At 42.6% G+C, this 21,267-nt stretch overlaps 1 long non-coding RNA gene across 1 annotated transcript in view; it reads left to right on the top strand.

Moving 5' to 3' along the window:
* The first annotated feature begins 18,933 nt into the window (after positions 1-18,933).
* LOC310882033 overlaps positions 18,934-21,267 on the top strand; it is a 62,283-nt gene continuing 59,949 nt past the window's right edge. Inside the window, exon 1 of the long non-coding RNA XR_014572788.1 lies at positions 18,934-19,031. This is a non-coding gene — a long non-coding RNA (uncharacterized lncRNA). The remainder of the gene's footprint in view (positions 19,032-21,267) is intronic.

Raw genomic sequence — 21,267 nt, 5'->3', positions numbered from 1 at the left:
AATTCCAGTGGATAAAAAGTTAAGATGCACAAGAAATTCCAAGCAGGTTCTCCCTGTGTAAGCTGTAAAATACAGGGTACTTTTCTGAGTACACAAATAACAGGGCACTTTTTTCAGCCTCTGCCCTGTGGGCTTTACTTTAATCTTCCTAAGGATCTGTTCTGTTCCTTATCCCTGCAATGCCAGAGACACCAAGAAAAAAGCTCTGACAAGGTTACGAAAAAGGTGTTCTTCTGTAGCTAAAGAGTATGTTGGCTCATTGTTCACTCGTGTTCCTGGAAGTGAACTTTCTTCTGCACCCCCAAAATGTTCCCTAATCTTAAAAAGGGACTTTATCCACTTTTAATCTTAAAAGTGGATTTTAGACATTTTAGTTGTGGAGAGCTATTTGCGCTGATAACTTGTTGATATGCCAAGTGCTAGTCTAATACAAGCTTGAATTGCTGAATTGTAGGGAGTTCTTGAAAAGCAGTGTTTGTACTAGACGTAGCAACTGACCATTAACTATAGTGGTGCTTTTGAGGCACTGCTATAATAAATTGCTTTGACTTCATGAAACAGTGACATGAAGAAAGCACACTTGGTTTTAGAGCATAATTATCCCATTATTCTACTTTCTGAATTTTGTTTTATTACTCTTTCTCCTAAAATTTATTTTATTACAGCCATGAGCACATTAAGCCATAAAGAAGCCTGTCCCATGGGCAAGTGTTAGCAGTTTTAATGTATTCTTTGTGGAAGACAAGCAGTACATTATGTGACACGTGCAAGGGCCATAAACTCAGCTAGCGATTGAAAATGCTAATGTATCACTGTAATCACAGTTCAGAAAGTTGCACAGGTTTACACATTAAACCATTGCTGAGCAAAGGCATTGCTTGATATGCAAAGCATGGCTGTAAGACTTTTTTTTTTTTGAGGAAAGTTGAGAAAAGGGAACTAATAGCAACTGTACTTTTTTTTAACTTACCAGGTTGATATCAGTTCTACAGAGTTCCGTTCACTGTTCCTTGTCAAGTAGCCTGTTTGATATTTTAGTTTGGAGGGTGCTGAACTGAAGACCTGGACTTGTTTGGAAGTAGTCACAGAAATGCAAGTTGGTGGTGCTTTTCTTGTGCACTCTCCGCTTTGCAGCAGGGCCCATAAGGTGCTGCTTCTGGTTCCGAAACACTATGCCTCCTGTGCTAGGGTGGAGTTGTTCTGTACTTGTAGGTATTGGGTCTAGGAGGGACTGAATCGGGAAATCCAAGCAGGTACCCAACCTCCGCACTGGGCTGTCAGTGGATAAAGCTGGTGGTGTAAAGATGTAAATCTAGGCTCATTTTTGTTGTATCTTCAAAACAGCACATTATCTGGGGAAATGTTTTTGGCTACCTAATAGAATCATTATACTTCTTGAAGAAAATCTGTAGACATTACAGCATGAATCTTCATTTGATTTCCTGTTTGTGTTTTTCTTTATTAGATATAGTTTAATAGCTGAAAGTACCACAAAGGGCTGGGACCCTGTTGTGATCGGAAGAGTGCCATTAGCAAATGCTTACAGCTTGTCACTTGTTTTATTTATTTCTGACTTGTTGAAAGCATCTCCGTGGATCAAGATGATTTTAAAGCAATGAAGACAGGCAATAATTTGCTTCAAAGGCATAACATAGTTATGCCCATCCAAGCAAGAAATGTCAGATAAGAATAATAAGGCTCTGCTGTGGCAGGATGCCAAAGTTCATGATTAGCTTTGCTGTGTCATAGTGCTCAAGCGAACTAACACCCAGTTCCACCCTTGACAGCATCTGTATGGGAAGGAGGATATCTGCCATTAGACTGTCTGCTAGACTGGAGTATTGCACACCTGAGCGACTTCTTCCATAGAACGGAGTTAACTATTTATTTGTTCACAAAACTCTTTCCGAGGAAAGTGTTAAACACCATTTTCCAGCAGGCAGCACAAAGCATCCAAAAGCATGGGGGAGTGTGTGGGCAGAGAGTTTACGATAAAGAAAGACGGTTTAATCTTAACCTGTACTGACTTCAGTGGTGAAGTCCCTATTATGATGTAAGAAGTAGAGGCATTATGTGAAAAGGAGCGCTAATAATCCACAATCACTTATAAAAGCATGACTGAACAAATGATTGGGAAGGCTCTTCTATACACACAGAAGAATGCATATTTTTTTGGAAAAGAAAATACCAAGGCATTGTTTGTAGTGGCCTGAGGATGATAGCCAACAGCCTAGGCAGATCAACTTAGTCTGGCCTTTAGAGTAGCCTGAGCTATAGGATTTCCTTAGATGACCTCCTGCTCCAGCTCCCACAGCTGGTCGGCCACCTAGCCTGTTCTCCCAGTCCTTACCTGGAGAACTCCCAGTGGAGGCGATTGCTACTGCAGCATCCTTTGTGCAAGTGGTTGCTGCAGGGCTGCCTGAGTTCCTGTTAGGTTAGACGCCTCTATCTGCTGCCTACCTGCACAGTTGGAACAAAGCACAGCTAGAGCAGGAGCTGTCAGGCTACATTTCTCCTCCATTAGCTAATGAATTAAAACATCGTTGGCACCATAGAACACCATGGGGTTATTTCATGTGCACGTATGAAGTACCCATGAGTAGGGTTTGGCTTTTAGTTGATTCTCAGATTAGATCCTCTGCTGTAGGAAATACTCAAGAAAATTGAGTAGTAGATGATGCATAAATCTGGTAAACTGCTACTGAGCTATATTCACATTTAGCTGCTTTAGCACGATCCTAATAAGACCTTTAGGTTTCCAAGTGGCTACTGGGAACAAGAGAGATAAAGCTGTAATTTACCACAAGTCCCTGGTGATGTTTATTTAATAAACATTTACACAGAAATGATTCAGCCTTTTGGTCTCTGTTAACGTCTATAGATACTCACTACATAATTACAGCAAGTCTCATTGTGCAGAGGTTCTTGTCACAAAACCTAAGGATGAATTGTCTCATTACCAGTCCGAGCACTTTTTCTTTAAAGGGGTGACCTCAACTTCTGTGGGGGGCTCATCTAGGACTCCAGACCCCAAACTACATCTCCTGTAGACCTCATGTTTCGTGCCCTTGGCCATTTGGCAAAGTGTGGATGCTCCTTCGTCATAAACACCTCTTCCGTATTCTGCATGTCCTAAATTGTGGTTGCGGACTTCTGTATATGCGAAGATTTTCCTGTATCAGGGTGAGCACTACCCTGATACAGAGTACAGAGCAGATACCAGGTACCTATAATGCTATCATGTGTGCGTGACCATATTTATTAGACAAAATGATAAAACAGGTAGAAGAAAAATCAGTGATGTCAGCAGTCTCCTGGGTGTGATGGAACATAGTTCACACCAGGCTGTTCCTTTCTTCCTGATCTCCAAAGATATCAATTAAGAGACAATCCACAGGCAACTTCTGTACAGCAGCATCTACAAAAATAACTTATGGTCATGAAAAATATTTATTCACTGTTGTGGCCATTACCAATTCATGGTATGATGAATTCTGTGCATCTGAAAAGGAGTAAAGTATACCAATGTTAAGTGTGAGCTGTATATTTAATGCCCCTGTAAATAATAAGCCATAAAATCTTTGTAACCAGCAAGAAATAATTAAAGGAGAGCACTGAGGTGTTATGGAACATGTATCACCTACAGAAGAAAAAAATAAACGTCCTTCTTTACTCTGTATAAATATAACCTATCTAAAGCTTGTTTATTCTGACCTAATTCTCTTAAGATGGTAGGGGAATAGTGGGTCAGTATGGGGACCACCTCACAAGATAAATACATTATTCATAGGAAGTATCGACTTGTGTACTACCCTTCATTTGTTATGCCTTAGATTTGGGAAGCTATCATTTGTCGTTGTTGTAGTTTGATGTTTTTTTGAACCTTCGTGAGCACCGTACTTGCTGGTTGCCTGCTTTCATGGGGTTTGGCTGGGTGTTTGACCTCACCAGCATTCCTGACTTGAAATCAGGAAGATTGTGTTTGAAAGGGGTAATCTGTAATAGCTGTCCTCTAATGATTAATGTATTGGAAAAAGTAACGGAAGGTTCTGGGGAATACATTCAACTTTTTTCAATTAGAGAACTGCTAACATTTTAATTAATTATCAGAAAGTTAGATGGTTAGTTATTATCCCTTTCAAAGATCCTAGGTTTCCCTTCCTCCACTCCCTGCTGTCAGAGAATGTTAATTTAAGGAATACGATCTTTTCTGGGAGGTAATTACAGTGAATGCACCGCTGACAACATTCTTGTTTCACAGATTTGGTAAGGGTGAGATTGGTCGAGTTCCAGCTTAGACCAGTTTGGGTGGATGGTGCAGTCTGCTCCTGTGACAGGAGCTCTGGGAAGCGGGCAGCGTGCGATGGAGAGGCAGGAGAGAGGTGGAACCAAGTTTCGTTTGCCTCCAGCTGGAGCTTCACAGGAAGGTACAGCTACCCGCAGGACCTCAAGCTGAGTAATGCGGGTGGATCTCCTTGGGGGAAGAGTAGGGAGGAAGAGGCAGTCCTCTGCTGGTTTCCCAGTTTGTTTTTGCTGCCAGCAGTTTATGCTGTGCATTTCAATGCCATTAATAAAGAAACCACCCGTTGTCCTCCAAGCACAGACTGTAGTAAGGGTGATTTAAAAAAGACTTTTTTGAAGAAACTGTGTGTGTGTTTGGTTTGGTTTGGTTTTGGTGCAACTTATTCCCCAGTTCTCAAGGCTTCAGGTGGGTGGGGATGAGTTCTGCAAGCTCATATGTGATTTTGCTTTGCGCTGTGGTATAGTGCTGCTCCAAATCCCAGGGATAGAAGTGGGAAGCCTCCAGACTTCAGTTACAGCTAGCAGTTGCGATAAAGGACTTGCTGTTCCTTTAGCATAAAGAAAAAAATAATGCAACATGTTTGCTTTAATGGTTAGTAACTTCTGCTGTAGAATCAGTCTCTGGGGATTCATAACAGTGAGAGAGAAACATGTTGGACAGATAAATAGCTGGATGTAGAGGAAAATCAAAAAAGGAATAACCCTTTCAAACAGCTTTATCCACCTTTCATCGGGCTGTGTTGTCATTTCTTACAACTGGAAAAACTAATGTAAAAAATGAAGCTATTTTGATCTTTTTTTAACACATGCATTCGCGCAACTCAAGGTTTCCTGCTAGGTCCCTGTTTTTCTTCCTTGAGTCTTATGTTTTAGTTTGAAATAGAAACATTTTTCTGATGCACACTTGGAAGCGAAATGCTGCTTGCTTGCTTCTTTTTTTTCTCTGTGTTGTTGCTTAAGGGGGAAAGTGTGTCAGGATGATCTATTGCGGGCAGTTAAGTAAATCCAGCTCCAATTTGTATTCAGCACTTCTATCAGGCGAACATTTCCTGTGGCCTTATCAGGGCAATTTAAAAATACGCAAACTATTGTCAGGTTTCATGGAGAAGAACAAAAGGATTACTGAATAGTTCCAAGTGAAGCTGTAGTGGTGGGTCTGTCTCCAGCTCTGTCATTTTTCATCATGGAGTGTATAAATGACTGACTAGCTGCCTTCTGTCTTGGTCTTGGATGTTGACCTTCCTGTACTGGCAGAGAAGTTCCTTACTCGTTTGACAGTAACCTTTCAATGCGATCACTTCCATGCCATACAATATTAATGGGGCGACAATGAATAATAAATGCTTTCCAAGACAGCCTGCTTGTTTCAATTAGATCATTGGATTTCCCAGGAGCGGCTGCAACATTTTGTCAGGTGTGATGTAGATACCCGTGCTGGCACGTACAGCCTGGTGTTCTAAGAAGAAAACATAATTGGTTTTGCTTGGAAGTCTATGGGCACAGGATATTGTGTGTCAGATAATATAGGCTTCATAAGCTGATGCTCGTCATGCAGATGTATATCTGTATGATGTAATATGCGGAAATAGATCAGAGATCTTAGACCAAAGATATGTGGAATATCCAGCTGGAGAACAGTATTAGGATTTGTGCAAGGTGGTTTGGCCCTAAACCTCTGGCATGTGTTAAAGAAGGATAAGCATTATGTTGTCCTTTTTGACTTCTTACCGCTGCAGAGCAGCTGTTTCAGTAGATACGATGCATTTGAGATTTGAAATGGTCAGTAACCAAGAACATCTATAAAACTTCTCCAGTTATAAAAAGGGGCTTTTCCAAAGACTTTAACAAGTCTTTAACAAGACTTTAACAAGGAGATGTAAAACCAAAAATGCTTCCACCTTTATTTGTATGTATTTTGGGGGAAGAGAGAAAGGAGAAACCTATTTACTGCAAGGGCCAGAAGTAGAAACATCTCAAGATTAGAATAAAAGTCAAAATGTTATGTAAGTTTTGGGATGTTCATATAACACACATCTGTGCTAAAGATTGTGCTGCCTGCTCTGAGGAAGGGTGGTTGTTTCATTGCAGGGCTGGATTGCCTCCATGCAGGACAGGTGTTTCCTTGAGATCTTTGCAGAGATTTTGTGTTTCAATGCAGCTCGTCCATCCCACCTTTCCTGCCTGCCAGGGGAGCCGGGGTAGGGCTGCATATGTAGGTGAGAAGCAGCTATATTTTAACCGAAGTCCTGGGGAACACTGGGTCAGATATCATCCAACACTTGAGACTTGAAACAGACCTAGTTCCACACCACAAATAAGTAATAGTCGTGTCTGGAAGTATGGCTATCTTTCTTTTTTTTTTTTGTAATATCTTTTGCAATATTTTCATTAACAGAACAAAAGAGTGAAAATCTGTACTATTTTGCTTTATTTTTATCTTTTTTCTCATATTAATTAATTTATTTATTGCTAGTAAGCTATGACAAGGAAAAATTCCCTCTTGTTTCTGTAGCTGAATAACCCATGGCCATTTGACTGCTTTATCTGATTATAAAATCTGACAAGCCATATTAGGTCTAAGTTTTGAAATGAAGGTGCTCTGTCTGTTGCTGATAGTTAAAGCAGTGTGTCATTAAAAAAAATGCCTGCTGCAGGATTCCTGTAGGCATTTCTTACAGGGTAATAAGCAATGCTGTTTCTCCTCCTGTGCAGCACGACAAAAGCCCTGCTTTTATAGCTTCGTGTAGGGTTTTATGCTTGGTGATAACCTGAATTTGATTCCACTGAGGAAGTTTGTTTGAAAAACATCATGTTTTCTGGTAGACCTCACCTAAATTCACTGGCTTGCTGCCTCCCCCACAGGCTGCTCTGTGGGGAGAAAGAGTCTGTTTGCCAATATATTAATCACAGTATTTAGTGAATCCAATTTTGCTTTCTTTTCCTCCTGAAAGTTTCTTGCAAGACAGTATTTGTTTTTGTTATGGATCTGTGTGGGTTTAGGCAGTCTTCTCATGCTGCAGCCCGGGAGCTGCTTACTTGCCGTAGGGGGAGGAAGAACCATGGGACTGGGGCTGACACTGTGCATCTAGAGCCTTCCTGAAGTGTAATTACATTGAATATTGTCTCCCAGCTAAGAGCCATTTTACCAGTCTGACTGAGAAATAAACTCTGTTATACATGGCTGGACTTTCTTCTTAGGCCAGCACAACCCTGTTGATGTAAATGCTGTTGTTAAAGGGAAGGAATTTCGCAGGACTGAATTCTCCTGTGTGAAAAAGGACTACAAAATGTTTCCAGGCAAGGAGACCTTTCTAGACAGCCAAACTGGCGTGGATCAGACTACGGTGCTGAAGCTACGTGCACAGAGGGAACAGCAAAACTGAAGCAAGTTGGCTCCAGATGAGGGTGTGCTGCCGTTTCGGAACTGCTGTTGGCACTGAAGCGAGTGGGGTTGCAGATGGCTGGGGAGCCTCTGCTCTGGGAATTGGAGTTGTGGGTGTGTCTCCCATCTAACAGTCACCTGGACCAGGGTAACGCTGCCTCCTTTCCCTAATGGCAGTGGAAATTACAGACTGACCTGATAAGGTAGGGTTGTAACCTCTGAGCCATGCAGCTTGTAATTCATTCCCCTACTCTAGGTAGTTAATGGTTACATCAGTACGTTTTATTGATTTTTTTTTTATTGGATTTTGCTGTAGTTTACTCAGGGTATTCTATGAGAGGAGAGAAAAGGATCTCTTGGTATTTATATGCTAAACCTTTGATACATTGCTTTTCCGTACTTTCAGGGAGCAGGTTCTTATTTGCAAGTTATAGATACTGTTTTTCCAAAGATGTATTTAAAAGCAGCAACAACAACAAAACCATGAAAAGTTAAGATACTTTTGTATGTTACCAGGGACAGGCTCAGGCTGGGATTTTTCAGAACTGGACCCACTGTGCTGTTAAAACAAGAAACCTTTGAGTTTCTTCCCCACAGTGTTTTAAGATAACCCATTGATAATGTCAATTTCTAGTTATCTGGAGGTCCTTTTACAGCAGAAACTTTGTATAAAGCATGATTTATTTGTTTTTTTTAAAGTCATGTTACCCTCCTTTCCTTCTCCCACGTGGCTTATAAGGGCAATAAATGCTTCAGCATTCTCCACCAGTAATTTATCTGGCTTTCTTCCATACGACTGGGTGTCAAAGCCCACAGAGAGATGATTTCAGCATGAAGTTTCCTGTGGGGTTGTGGGAAGCAGGCAGGGCAGCCCTTGAGCATACAGGTTGTATGGTGTCACTGGTGCTCATGGCGAGGTGTATTCTGGTGTGACGCTGGACTGCAGTAAAACGTAGTGATTGTTGGTAGATGACTGGGCAGGGACCTGGTTTCCTCTCTATCCAAGGCTCTTCCAAGCCATTCCTCCATCGTTGGAAAGAGATAAGGAGCTGGCTGTGCTCCTCTGTACTCACTCTCCTCAAGGACCTCAAGCCTACTCTCTGTGAAAAGCCTTCTACCCCATGGAAACTTCCCTGAAGCATCGTGGGAGCAGTGGAAATGGTGGAGGTGATAGTGCTGGAGCAGCCTATGAGACAGCGGTGTCAGGGCAGAGCCGCCTGGCTTTCCCCTTATCCAGCCCCAGCTCTGTGCAGCATTCTGTATAAGGAGAGGGAATAATCTGGTTCGTGGTCTCACGAGCCTCTGCCTGCTTGTTTCTTGCAAGGCTGGCAGCTAGACAATATGTTTCAAGAATGAATTGTACAATCCTTGAGTTTCTGTGAGCTGTAATAATGTGAGCGCACTGAACTGTTTTGCACTTCTCTACAGCATCTGTCCTCCATCCTGTTACATCCTGAATGCTGCTTCTGTATGGCAACTTAATTGCTTAACGTCATCTTCAGAATTTAGCTCTCGAGTTTGAAAACTTGAGGAGGTGTTTTAACTGAACATGTGAGTGTAGATGGATCTTGAACGCATAAATTTTCCCATGGGGACCACCTGCCAGATCCTGTTCACTTAGCTGTTGTCTGTTTGGGTTTGGTGATCCAGGAAGAGAATGATGTATGGTGGGCAGGACAGGAGCAGGAGATCACATATTATATCTTCAATGATAGTTGTGTGTAATGTTATCATATGACACTAGGACCTGGCGACACTGGTCAACAGCTGGCTGATCATGAGCCAGCAGTGTGCCCAGGTGGCCAATGGCATCCTGGCCTGCATCAGGAACAGTGTGGCCAGCAGGGCTAGGGAAGTGATGGTGTATGTGGCACTGGCGAGACCCTGCCTTGAATACTGTGTTTGCTTTTGGGCCCCTCACTACAAGAAAGATACTGAGTTGTTCAAGCATGTGCAGAGAAGAGCAACAAAGCTGGTGAGGGACTAGAAAACAAGTTTTCTGAGGAGCGTCTGAGGGAACTGGGCTTGTTTAGTCTGGGGACAAGGATGTCTACAACTACCTGAAAGGAGCTTGCAGCAAGAAGCATGTCAGTCTCTTTTTGTGGGTGACAAGTGATAGGGCACAAGGTGATGGTCTCAAGTTGTGTGGGGGTGGTGGTGGAAAGGAGGCTAAACTGGGTATTAGGAAGAATTTCTTCATGGAGAGGGTGGTCAGGCATGGGAAGGGGCTGCCCAGGGGAGTGGTGGAGTCCTCATCCCTGGAGGCATTTAAGAGACGTGTGGACGTGGCGCTGAGGGACATGGCTTAGTGGTAGGACTCAGTAGGTCAGGTTGATGGTTAGACCTCGTGATATTGAAGGTCTTTTCCAACCTAAATGACTCTAATTCTATATCATGCTTCACATGATGCAGCTGTAATATATGTAATGATATACTACTATAGAAATGATTCTCCCAACCACCATGTAAAGCAAATCAAACAGCTATGAAAATGACCTAAATGCAACGAAGATCTGCAGGCATCCTGCAGTGATCCAAGGCCCTGCTTTTAGGAAAGAACAGAACATGAATGACTACCTTTATCCTTAATGTATGTGACTGGTGTGTGCTTTAGTGGAACAGCTCTGGGCTGAGCACAGAGATAATCCCACAGGACTGAAGTGTCTGTGGGTATAACGGAGGACAGGTTTTGGCATGTGATTTCCAATTCAGTGACATCGGGGCTGAGGTGACTGACGTAACAACCATTTATTGCTCTCCAGAAAGCTGTCCCTAATGAAAATTACAGGAATGTTTTCAGAAATAATCTTAAAATATGAGCATTGAATAGTTTTCTTTTGCCTTTGTTTTTTTGTCTCCACTCCTCCTTCTCTTCCCACACACTTTTAATGACTATTCTGCTTTTCTTTCTCAAATCTCTCCCAAATTCACTTTAGCATATTAAGTTTGTAAACATTAACTCAAAGTGATGATGCAGCTTCACACACGTATTCAAAAGAAAAAGTGCCAGGGCTTTTGTAATGATGCTTTGAACCAAACAACCTGGTGTTGCTGTAGTAATAAAAAAAAAAATGGTGTGGCTTTAATTATGTTGCACAGAATAATTTGGCAGTGAAATGATTTTGAAGAAAAATCTACTCCCAAAGTGCCTGTGAGCCAAAAATCAGGTAATGAAGAAAGAAGATTAAAAATGGTCATTGTTGGGATTATCTTTCAGCTCTTGCATGAATAAAACAAAGTTATGAAATATACAAGCAGGTGAAGGCAGTTCGTAGCATTTTTAGGCATACATCAAGCAGTCTTTCTATCATAAATTTTACAGCACCATTTGCCACTGTGGGTATTTAACTTGCAGATGAATTACTTTTTGCTTGTATTAAATGCATCATGTGTGGATAAAATTTATGCAAATCACAAGCTATTCTCCATGAGTTTATTTTATGGTTAGATATTTGAAATAATGTCTTTGTACTGGTTTGATTTTCTACCTTTGACCTGATGCTGTTCTTCTAGGGGGACAGGGTACTGGTTGCATTTTGATAAACAATGCTGAAATGACAGATTTAGGCTTTAAATGAAATTGTGTTCCATAAACTGTGAAACAAAGAGTCATAACTTACCCTTAGCTACATAAATTTCAGGGAAAATTATCTTTCATGCTTTGATCTACACTGTGTCATTTTACTGAGTGGCCTTGTGTGTAGTATCAATCAAATCCACTGAAGATGTGTGAGAATCTCATTTAAAATCAGAGAATACAAATCATAGATTCATCTGCCTGGTGGGAAGGAAAATGTTCCACGAGTCTCAGTTTCTCCAATTACAACTGAGTTATTTTTGTAAAACTCCAGAGAAGGCACTCGGGCAGCCTTGGTCTCATTTATTTTTCCGTTTAGATTGACTGCACCTGGGGGGCTTGGCCCAGGGCTGCCTGGGAGCCCCACAGGAGCTGGACAGCCAGCTCTCTTACAGAATCACAGAAACATTAGGGTTGGAAAAGCCCTCCAAGCTCATCTGGTCCGACCATCACCCTACCACCAACGTCACCCACTGAACCATGTCCCTCAGCACCACGTCCAACCTCTTCTTGAACACCCCCAGGGACGGTGACTCCACCACCTCCCTGGGCAACCTGTTCCAGTGCCTGACTGCTCTTTCTGAGAAGAAATGTCTCCTCATTTCCGACCTGAACCTCCCCTGGCACAACTTGAGGCCGTTCCCTCTAGTCCTATCACTAGTTATCTGTGAGAAGAGGCCGACCCCCAGCTCCCCACACCTTCCTGTCAGGTAGCTGTAGAGAGCAATAAGGTCTCCCCTCAGCCTCCTCTTCTCCAGACCAAACACCCCCAGCTCCCTCAGCCGCTCCTCACAGGCCTTGTGCTCTAGGCCCTTCACCAGCTTCGTGGACCTTCTCTGGACACACTCCAGGGCCTCGATGTCCTTTGTGTAGTGAGGGGCCCAAAACTGAACACAGCACTCGAGGTGAGGCCTCACCAGAGCAGAGTGAGTACAGGGGGACGATCACCTCTCTGGTCCTGCAGGCTGCACTATTCCTGATACCAGCCAGGATGCCGTTGGCCACCTGGGCACACTGCTGGCTCATGTTCAGGCAAGCATCAATCAGCACCCCCAGATCCTTTTCCTCTACACAGCTTTTGACATCCCTCCCACCCCGGCTGTGCTTTCAGAAACAGCAGTTTCTGAAACCTGAATGGCAAAGCCTCAGTTTCAGTATGGCAGCTATTTTATACACCCCTTCCTGCAGGATGGCTGCCAGGGTGGGTATGCACACCACCTCGCTTTGGTCCCCAAGGTGTCACGGATGGCCAGGAACTGACCTGACAAATTAATTTCTTGTCACTCGTACCCGATCAAGGGCTCGATCCACTGATGGACTGAGGGGGAGACGGATGAAGGAGGCACACTGCATGTTCCTGTTCACCTCCAGATGCTTTCAGGCGGTGCCGGCAGCGAGCTCCCCCCACACCCTGCAGTGGCGGTGAAGGACTGTGCTTGGGGACTGGCCACGGGGGATTCCCTGAGAAGATTGCTTCAGGCTGCCAGTTCCCAAATTGCACCGCACCTGCTGCGCTCAAGGCAAAGAGAAAGAAAGCAGAGGGAGGAAATGAGTTTGGAGAAGTTTTTTTAAAGCTGGAGTGAGAGTGCTTGGGTGTCAGGTGGGGAAGCTTTATGCAGGGCACCGCTTCTCTCTAAATACAGTTCTGTTTTCCAGTCAGAGCTTATTGTCTCTTCCTCGATATTTGTAGCTGTATCAGTGTGTTGCCAGGGAAATAAGGCTTCTGATGTGATAAATTCCGTGTTAGAACTTCAGTCCCAAGATAAATGAGATCAGAGATTAGAGGGGAAAACATTTTTTTTAAATGCCAGCGGTGGTGTTAATGAGCAGCAGTAGGAGGGGAGGGACCTCCTGGGGGCGAGCTCTGTGAAGCAGGAGGCCTTGCCGAGCTTGTGAGAGTCCACAGACCTTTTCCCCTTTTTCTTCTTCAGCTGGAAGAAAGTTTTTAATGATGGCCCAGAAAATAACACTTCTTTGGAAGAACTGTGCCAGCCATGTTAGTGAAAAGAAAAGACAAAAGGTATACATCATTCCTCTTTTTCCGGGCACTGGTTTCCGTCTGCCTTGCAGCAGGACTCCAGTTTGCTGGGTGATTGCCATCTGATCCATTTCGTGTGCACTGAGCACGTGTGTCCCGTTTTAAACTGATGACAATGAAAAAAAATACACCATGTCTGCTTTTTAATTTACAAAAAAAATAAAAAAAAGAAGAAAGGGAAGAAAACTTATCACCCAGGGTTTAGAGGTCCATGTCCGTTTACCCACTTTTGGCTGGAGGGCAAGCAGCAGAAGAAAGTTGTTTAGCTTACTAAACCCCTCTGTCTCAGCAGCTCTGCCTGTAATTACCTGCTGAGATGATCCCACAGTGGATTTTGTAGGCTTTTATCTCTGGATACCAAAATATTAAACTGATCTTTTTCAGAGCATCTTCCAGCATGTTTTACCCCCCACTTCACCTTGTCTCCAATTTCCTGGCCATTCGTGACATTGCAAGAAGAAAGGCTTAGGAAAAGATGTAGAGAAATGAGATTAATATGAAGTTGTCTGTCCTTTTCACCTTTCTGCGTTTTCATTTTTAATTTTCTAATAAATTGACACTTCTTGTCTGCACAATATGTGTGGTATGATTGTAAAATACTAAGCTGTCACAGGGTGCTGGAGTCCTGGGTTTTGTAGGCAAGAGCTGTGGAAGTCTTTCTGTGCCTGTAGGAAAACTGCTGTATTTCTTCTGTTCCCTTCAGTGCTGTTGCTTCCATTATGTTCATCAGCTTGTTACCAGCAGGCTTAAGCAGCAACAAAGAAGGAGAGGAAAGATGTCACTTGGTAGGATGTCTTTTTCCCAGTCTGCTTCTTGTTCCGTTTGTGTCCCTCATCTGCTTGTTAAACACCCACAGGAGACCAAATAGGACCGTTTGATCCAGGCTGATTCCAGCTACACAGGAGGTTATAGAAAATCAGACTTTTACTACAACAGACAACCGTTTTTCACTCCTGAACTTCCCCTTAGGAAATGCACAGTCCTATTTCTCTCAGATTTGTAGTAGTTTCTCCTGTACACATTTCTGTCTTGATGTCTTACCTAGCCCTGTTCTGACTGCTGCAGTGCTTGGGAGCTGCTAGGCAATGGGAAGCAAACAAATGATCTTGTGGATTCTCCTCTCTCAAAGCTTTGCCACCTGGTCTCCACTCGCTGCCTTCCTGCACTTCAATAATATTCCTGGTGAATGTAGCTGCAGGTGTGTCAGACCCTGAGTCTGCTGAGAAGTACGTCTCTTCGAGTGCTGTTTGCTTTGCTTAGGACACTCTCATTGCTTCAAAAGGTCGTTGTTTTCCCTGTTTTGGACTGCAAGAGCAATAACGGATGGGCTGCTTGCCGCTGCCTTTGCTCTGTGTTGTTAAGTAGCAATGGCTCTGATAATAACATTATCTGACTCTGGTTAGCAATCTGAAATCTGCAAGAACCTGTCCCTTTCCCCTATGGGGATGCCTTTAACCTTCTTATCTCTTTATCCTGGAAGCTCCCTGAGGCAAGTGCAAGCTCCTAGTGAGAGACTGCAGCACTTGGAGCGAGGAGACCTTGCACTCTGAGGCTTTTTGACATTTTTGTAATGTGAAAAATAAACCCCAGAACTTAATCTGTTTGGAGGTGATAAATTTATCTCCTTAAAGACACCAGAACAACTACAGAAGCTGGGGTGTGGTATAGCCCACTCCGTAGCATGGTGGGAACCTGCTGTGAATACTTGTGGATGCAAAAGTCCTTTCCTCTTCTATTCCTAGCTGTTGGTATGGTTATCACAGTGTGCTCACAGCCTGTATCAGCTGTCTGTGTTTTGGTATGAGAATGTGGAGTTTTCAGAAATGAGATCGAAATCCCATTTTAAACATGCTGGGAGGGGAACATCTGCAAAAAAATCACAAGAACGACTTTAACATCTGCCCCTCTAGAGGAAATTGCTGATGTTCCCATTTTATATCAGATAAATCTTTGAGTGCTGCAATGTTTACATATTTAAATGTAGATTTGAAATGGAAGAAGTGGCTAATTAATTTAGCTTGAGCTCTTAACATTTGCATTGTTTTTAATTTTAATTGAACATTGTGTTCCCAGGGTTAGTGATTTTTACCGCAGCTCTGACAGTGCCTGTAAGTAGTTCTATGTCTAGGAGGGGCAAAAAGAAACTATGGAAAAGGGGAATGTATGGGGTTGCTGCAAGGAATCTGAAATCAAAAGGCTCTGCTGTTGCTCCAGTGTGTTTCCTCTGCATCTCAAAGGGACTGGCTTTGATTTCCTTTACGTAAAGTGAGACCAGAACTGGGCCTATCATGTGGCTCTCATTTCAGCGGAGAAGGAACTTCAGTGTCATGGCTGCGAGCTCGATGATCTCTGGGGGAAGAAGTCTGGGAAGTTGCTTTTCTGAAGTTAATAGCATTACAAAAGGGAGAGAGGGCAAATGTTCCGTAGATCATCTTCTGCCCCCGTGAAACAGTTCCAAGCTATATACTTTGGGGAGGGGATGGACAAGTAGGCACTCTTTTACCTACTCTTTGTCTTGAAAAAGAACACCTTTACCACTTTGCTATTCTACCTCTAAATTTCATTGCCTATATGAGACTTAATTACCTTTCTTTCTTCAATTCTTTCTATTCTTCAATTTGTCCTATTTTTTTTCCATTAACCTCATCCTTTCCTTCCAAATTGTGCCCACCTAATGTGTTCTGCAGAGAGTCCTTTTGCCTTGGTATTTGAGCATCATGAATCACCATAAACAAACCTTTGCTTCCTTTTTCTTGGTGATTACACTTTTCAAATATTTGTATTCATCGCAGTTATTGTCAGCCAGCGGACGTGCACTTCATGTAGGCTTTTGATTAACCTCTTTCTCCAGCCCCTTAAGACTCGTGTGCCCTCTTCCTTCCTCCTCTGACCTCCAGTCCCGTTTTCTAGCATACTAGAGCAGCGTGGTACCCAACGTGAATGCAAGTGGGACTGTACCAGGCCCTTGCACTGGTGCTTTCCTGGCAAGGAGGATATCGGAACCACCCTGCAGCCTGCCACAGGTTCTAGCAGGTTGATGCACAGGGGTAGGAAGGTCAGTTACTAGTCTAATAATCTTTTTTCTCCAAAATGAAAAAAGAGACTTCTGCTCTGATGCCATCTGACATTGGACTGCAGGTGCATGGATGAGGTACAGAAAAAAAGGTGGAAAAGGTCAGTGTACAACCACGAAGAGCAAAATGCACTAGAAACCTGTACAATTAGAACTGCACAGGCAAGATGCTTCTTTTCCTCTGCTCTTGTCTGTTCCGGGTGTAAATTCGTTTTGGTGTGGGTTGTCTCTTACTCACAAGAGAGACCATGTGTTTGTGTCATACTCAACATTTGTATGTAACTTGGGCCTGGGGGTGATGAAGTGGTATGAATAATGGATAAAGCAGTACAAGTAACTTCAGGAAAGATGAAGCAGAAGTCTAGAGGAAGTGAGTCTGGGAGCTGGCCTGCGCTCCAACACAAAAGACAATTTGTGTTTTGTAAATGAAGACTGGGTTTATGTTTTAGCTTTTTTCTCTCCTTTTGATAATTCATAGGAAGACAGTGATGATTTTCCTGTGCAAAAATCTGGAAATAAGCTGTGAGAATCTTACCTGCCAGGGAGGGAAAACTGTCCCTCTACAAAAAGAGCTGCCCTACAGCTGGGTCAACTTTTGTATGTAAAGCAGTCTGTAACAGTTATTTTAAAATACAGGAGCTGTCCATACTGGATAATGCTTGGTATCTCTCTTGCATGTGCCATAGTTATTTTGCTGAAGATGAACTTCATGCTTTTGAAAATATTAAAACCAGTTACTCCACGCTGTAAGCAGCAGATCTCCTGTTCATACTTTTGCTAGCTGGAGTGTTCCCCCCACCCTGACTTGGTTTGTAGGGAAGGCAAAATAAGAGTTTGGTTAAAAATGAATCAAAACACAATAAGGAAGACTCCTTCCAAACTGCCTGGAGTTTGGCGGTTTGTTTCCTCAGTTTCAGCCCAATGGGCCTAAGATGGCCAAGATGCAGCGTGTCACTGAAATTTGAGGTGTACAGTGAAACTGTGCCAACATCACAACTATTATGGGATGAAAGATTAAAGTAACTAGCTATTTGTATTAATGGTGTAGACTCTGACAGCACTGGGAAACCTGAACTTAGCTGTGGAAAATAGAAAATACAGAAACAGAAGTTGACAGATTCGCATAATGATCCAAGTCAATGTTGTTTCTGCTTGAGCAGACAATTGTGATTTAAAGGTAAGTCTGCCTGTGGTATACTTTTCACCAGCTGTCAATCAAGGGAGACAAGGGGCTCCAGAAAATCTGCTTCAGTGCATTGCATATCACCTTTCCATCAGACAGTTCAGTCTGTTCTGTACTTCTTGTGCTCTTAAAATCCCTCTGGGATTTCTGCCATGGGGTTTGAGAAAGCGTAAATCTCACTACAGGAAGATAAACAGAGGAGACAGAGTAGCAACCCTGTATGAAAACAACATTTGGTAGTGTTTGCTTCTAATTTTAGGCCCTTGGAGGAAGATAATTGCCACAATGATTGCATATTAATGTGCACAGCAACATGCTGATGTCAATTTAAAGCTAAAATGTATCTGAAGATCCAGTCTGTGTGTGTCTTGCTGGCACTTACTTTATATCTGCAAGCAATAGGTCACAGCATTGTGACATAATGTGTCGCTTACAGGAGGATCTGGCAATATATCAGTATCAATAGCAGGCAACAGATTTTGCCCCCACAGGAAGATAAAAAATACATCACTTATTTTATGGAAGGATGTTTGGCAAGCGCTGGAGAGTTGCCCATCCATTCCTCCCAGTGTTGCCTGTGGGGCTCCTGCCACAAGAAATCCTGCCATGCATTTGCATTCTTAGAATTATATGTACGTGGATGAGGGATGTCTGCTTTTCATCTCAGTGGTGACTGCACGTGAATTCCTCAGAGGCTTGGACTGGACAGCTCTGCATTTATTTAAATTAAAAAGAATAGAACAAGTGTTCATTATTAGCCCCATGCTGTTTCAGCAAAGCTCATCTTTCTTCTTGTGCTTTGTTTTCCTCTTCTTCCAAATTGAACTGAATTACCCTCCCTGTTTTCTTTCTTGTCGTATCACAGCCCATTACAGGGCTACAAGGTTCCCTTCTCCAAATTTGCAAAGTGCTTCACACCAGCTGCCTGTCTCTTGGTCTTCCCATCTCTCCTTTTGCTTACTGAAGGCTCGACACTAATGCAGGGAAACAGAAATGTGCTTTCATTATTTTATAACATTAGTTTTTATTCCTCAATATTTATACTTGCAAGAGAGGAGAGATGAGAAAGAAGTGATTAAACAGAAGGAAGGTTGTGCTGAAAATGTTAACGGTGCAGGGCTTTCATGGATTAACCATGAAGACTGTTAGCGTGTTTTATTCTGATTCAAGCCCAAATCTTCAGACTCGGATTGCTGCTGCCAAGTATGGTTCAGCTGTGGTGTGCTCGTGGAGGAGCCAGTCTGTCAGGTGGAAACTGATGTCCTCAATGAGCTGGTTGAACTCCCCCCTCAATAGCACAGCTTTAACCACTATCATTAATGAAGCATGTTACAAGCTTAAAATTACCTGAGATAGAAAAAAAAAGGCTATTGTTCATTGCTGGTCTTTCAGAGTACAGATGAGCAGCCTATGAATTGGCTTTTTGAATTCCTTACTTTGGTCTTCTGCGAGTTAGGGGCCAGGAAGACTTCAGGGGTAAGAAAGATGAAAAACTGTATGGCTGAGTTTATTATTTAATCTACAGCTTGAATGGAAAAATCTCCACAGCTCATTGCTGTTTTCTAATATTATTATATCTGTGTTTCATTTTTCCTAGTAGTCTATAGCCCTTGCGTTTAGTTGATAATGTAATTTAGTTACATTTATTCCCATTAGAGGGTGCACAGGGATGCATTTGTTGAAGGAGCTTCACAAACGTGGATGAGTAATTGGTCAAGATGAAAGATGTCACTGAGCGCCTTACTTGCTGCCCCTTCTAACAGCTCAGAAAAACGTGTGTGTATGCACAAATACACACTGTCTCTGTGCCTTCTGCCTAGTGTTAAAGATTTCAGAAGAACCAAACCATCACCGTCACAGAAAACCCATTTCTGTGGCAGCACAGAGCAATGTGTACTAGTCCAGCATCCATATAGTCACTTAGACAGAAGCTGTTTGCTGATGCAGACCAGGCTACAACAAAATGGCTGTACCATTCCAGTAAAAGTTGACTCCAAGCTCTTTGTTTCCATCCTCAACATCCATTCTTCCCAAACAAAGAGCCTTCTGCATGCAGTATCCCTTCTCTGTTTCTTTCATTCAAAGTGTTTTCAGCAATGGACAGTATTCCAGCACAAAGGTAATAACTTCCTGAGGTCTGGTTTGGACTCAGTCCAGGAAGTTGGTTTTGATTTTGGTAGAAGCAAACCACAAAGCGAGACTGAAATGTTAAGGTAGAGAAATGATTTGTGGGTGAAAACGAAGCCCATGCAGAGCATTGCAGTAAAGCCCAGCCACCACTACAGGCAGTTTTCTGGGTCTGACTGGCAAATCAGCTCTTGGGGCGTTAAAGCTGTGGCACATCAGTCAGCCAGAGGTATTATTTTCATTAATACAAGCTGTCTTCAGTTTCCTGCAGGGAAACCCGACTGGACCATGTACTGTCATGTAGTGTAGAGATTCCTCTATGCTTCTGTTTGTTTCTCTTTTGGTGAAGAACTCAAATTCCCTAATATTAAAGTCTGTAGCAGAGCTATTGGAGTTTGTATTAGCTGTGGATTAGTAGTGCTGTATTTTTGTTGTTTGCATGAAGTTATCAAAATAATTGTTCCATTTGTGACTTGCTTTTTAAAAATTGATATTTTTTAAAAAAGGATCTCTGAGGGTTCTTTTCACAAAGTTAATGTAATATATATTTGATTGTTTTGGCTTTATGCAGAAAGCTTTCGAAAGGAAAGGGAACATCCCCTCACGCCCCCTGCTATCCTCCTCAAATGCTCTATAATGATGTTGAATTTGCTTTCTGTTTTTCTATACGGAACAATATCGCCTATCTAATTTCTGAACACGCAAAAATGCCAGACCAGGGATGGTCTCATTCCAACTGGTGCGGTGTACCGCAGCAGGTGGTGATCTATCTCATTAGATTACTGAGGCCAGGATAATAAAAATGGTACCTGTCAGCTGCTTCGTACATAAGGTAATGCCAAGCAAAAACTGAATGCTTATCAAGAGGTGCGCATGGTATAGTTTGGCAAGAAATTCGTCTGCCATTTGTAATAAAGGCTCATAAGGTTTGGTACTAGAATCATTTCTGAACTCTAGTCTTACTAAAAGCAGGAAAGAAATGAGAAGAAAAGGAAAAGGAGAAATGCTTACCATTCCGTTCCACACTTGATGTAAGCAATTTATTTTTAATCCAGGTGAACAGCACATTGTTGCTGCTTACTGGGGTACATGGGGATGAGGGAGAAAGAAAAAGGAGAAACCATCAGCAGCAGGAGCTCTCAGCTTTGGTACCTAGATTATTATTTTTTTATACGTTGTTACCTTAAATATCATCAGGGTTTAAATAGTTCTTTGCAGTCCTTGTAATTGTTGAAGACACCTTGTAGCCATTGCTTGGAAAAACCTACACATAGGTTTTCCATAGCTGGAAAAACCATAGGTTACGAAAAAACGTAGGTTTTTCCGTAGCTGGAAAAACCTACACAGCACTTTAATCATCGTGTGAATTCCAGCATTGGCTGCATGTGTGGTGGAAGCACAGTAATTCCCCAACAACCTACAGGACACTCTCCTCAGGTTTCAAGGGAAGCAATGCTAAAACTTCTGAATAATCCTAAGTCTTTTCCATTAGTTTTAGATGGGCCTGTAACTGATGATTGCAAATTTTGCATGTTCTGTCTGTTCAGCTGGGTAACGACTATTCTGTACAAATAAAACCAGGGCT

Source organism: Anser anser (assembly GCF_964211835.1).
Source record: "Anser anser genome assembly, chromosome: 15".
Classification (NCBI taxonomy): domain Eukaryota; kingdom Metazoa; phylum Chordata; class Aves; order Anseriformes; family Anatidae; genus Anser; species Anser anser.
The sequence above is the reverse complement of the archived record's forward strand: the minus strand, read 5'-3'. Positions and strand labels throughout refer to the sequence as shown.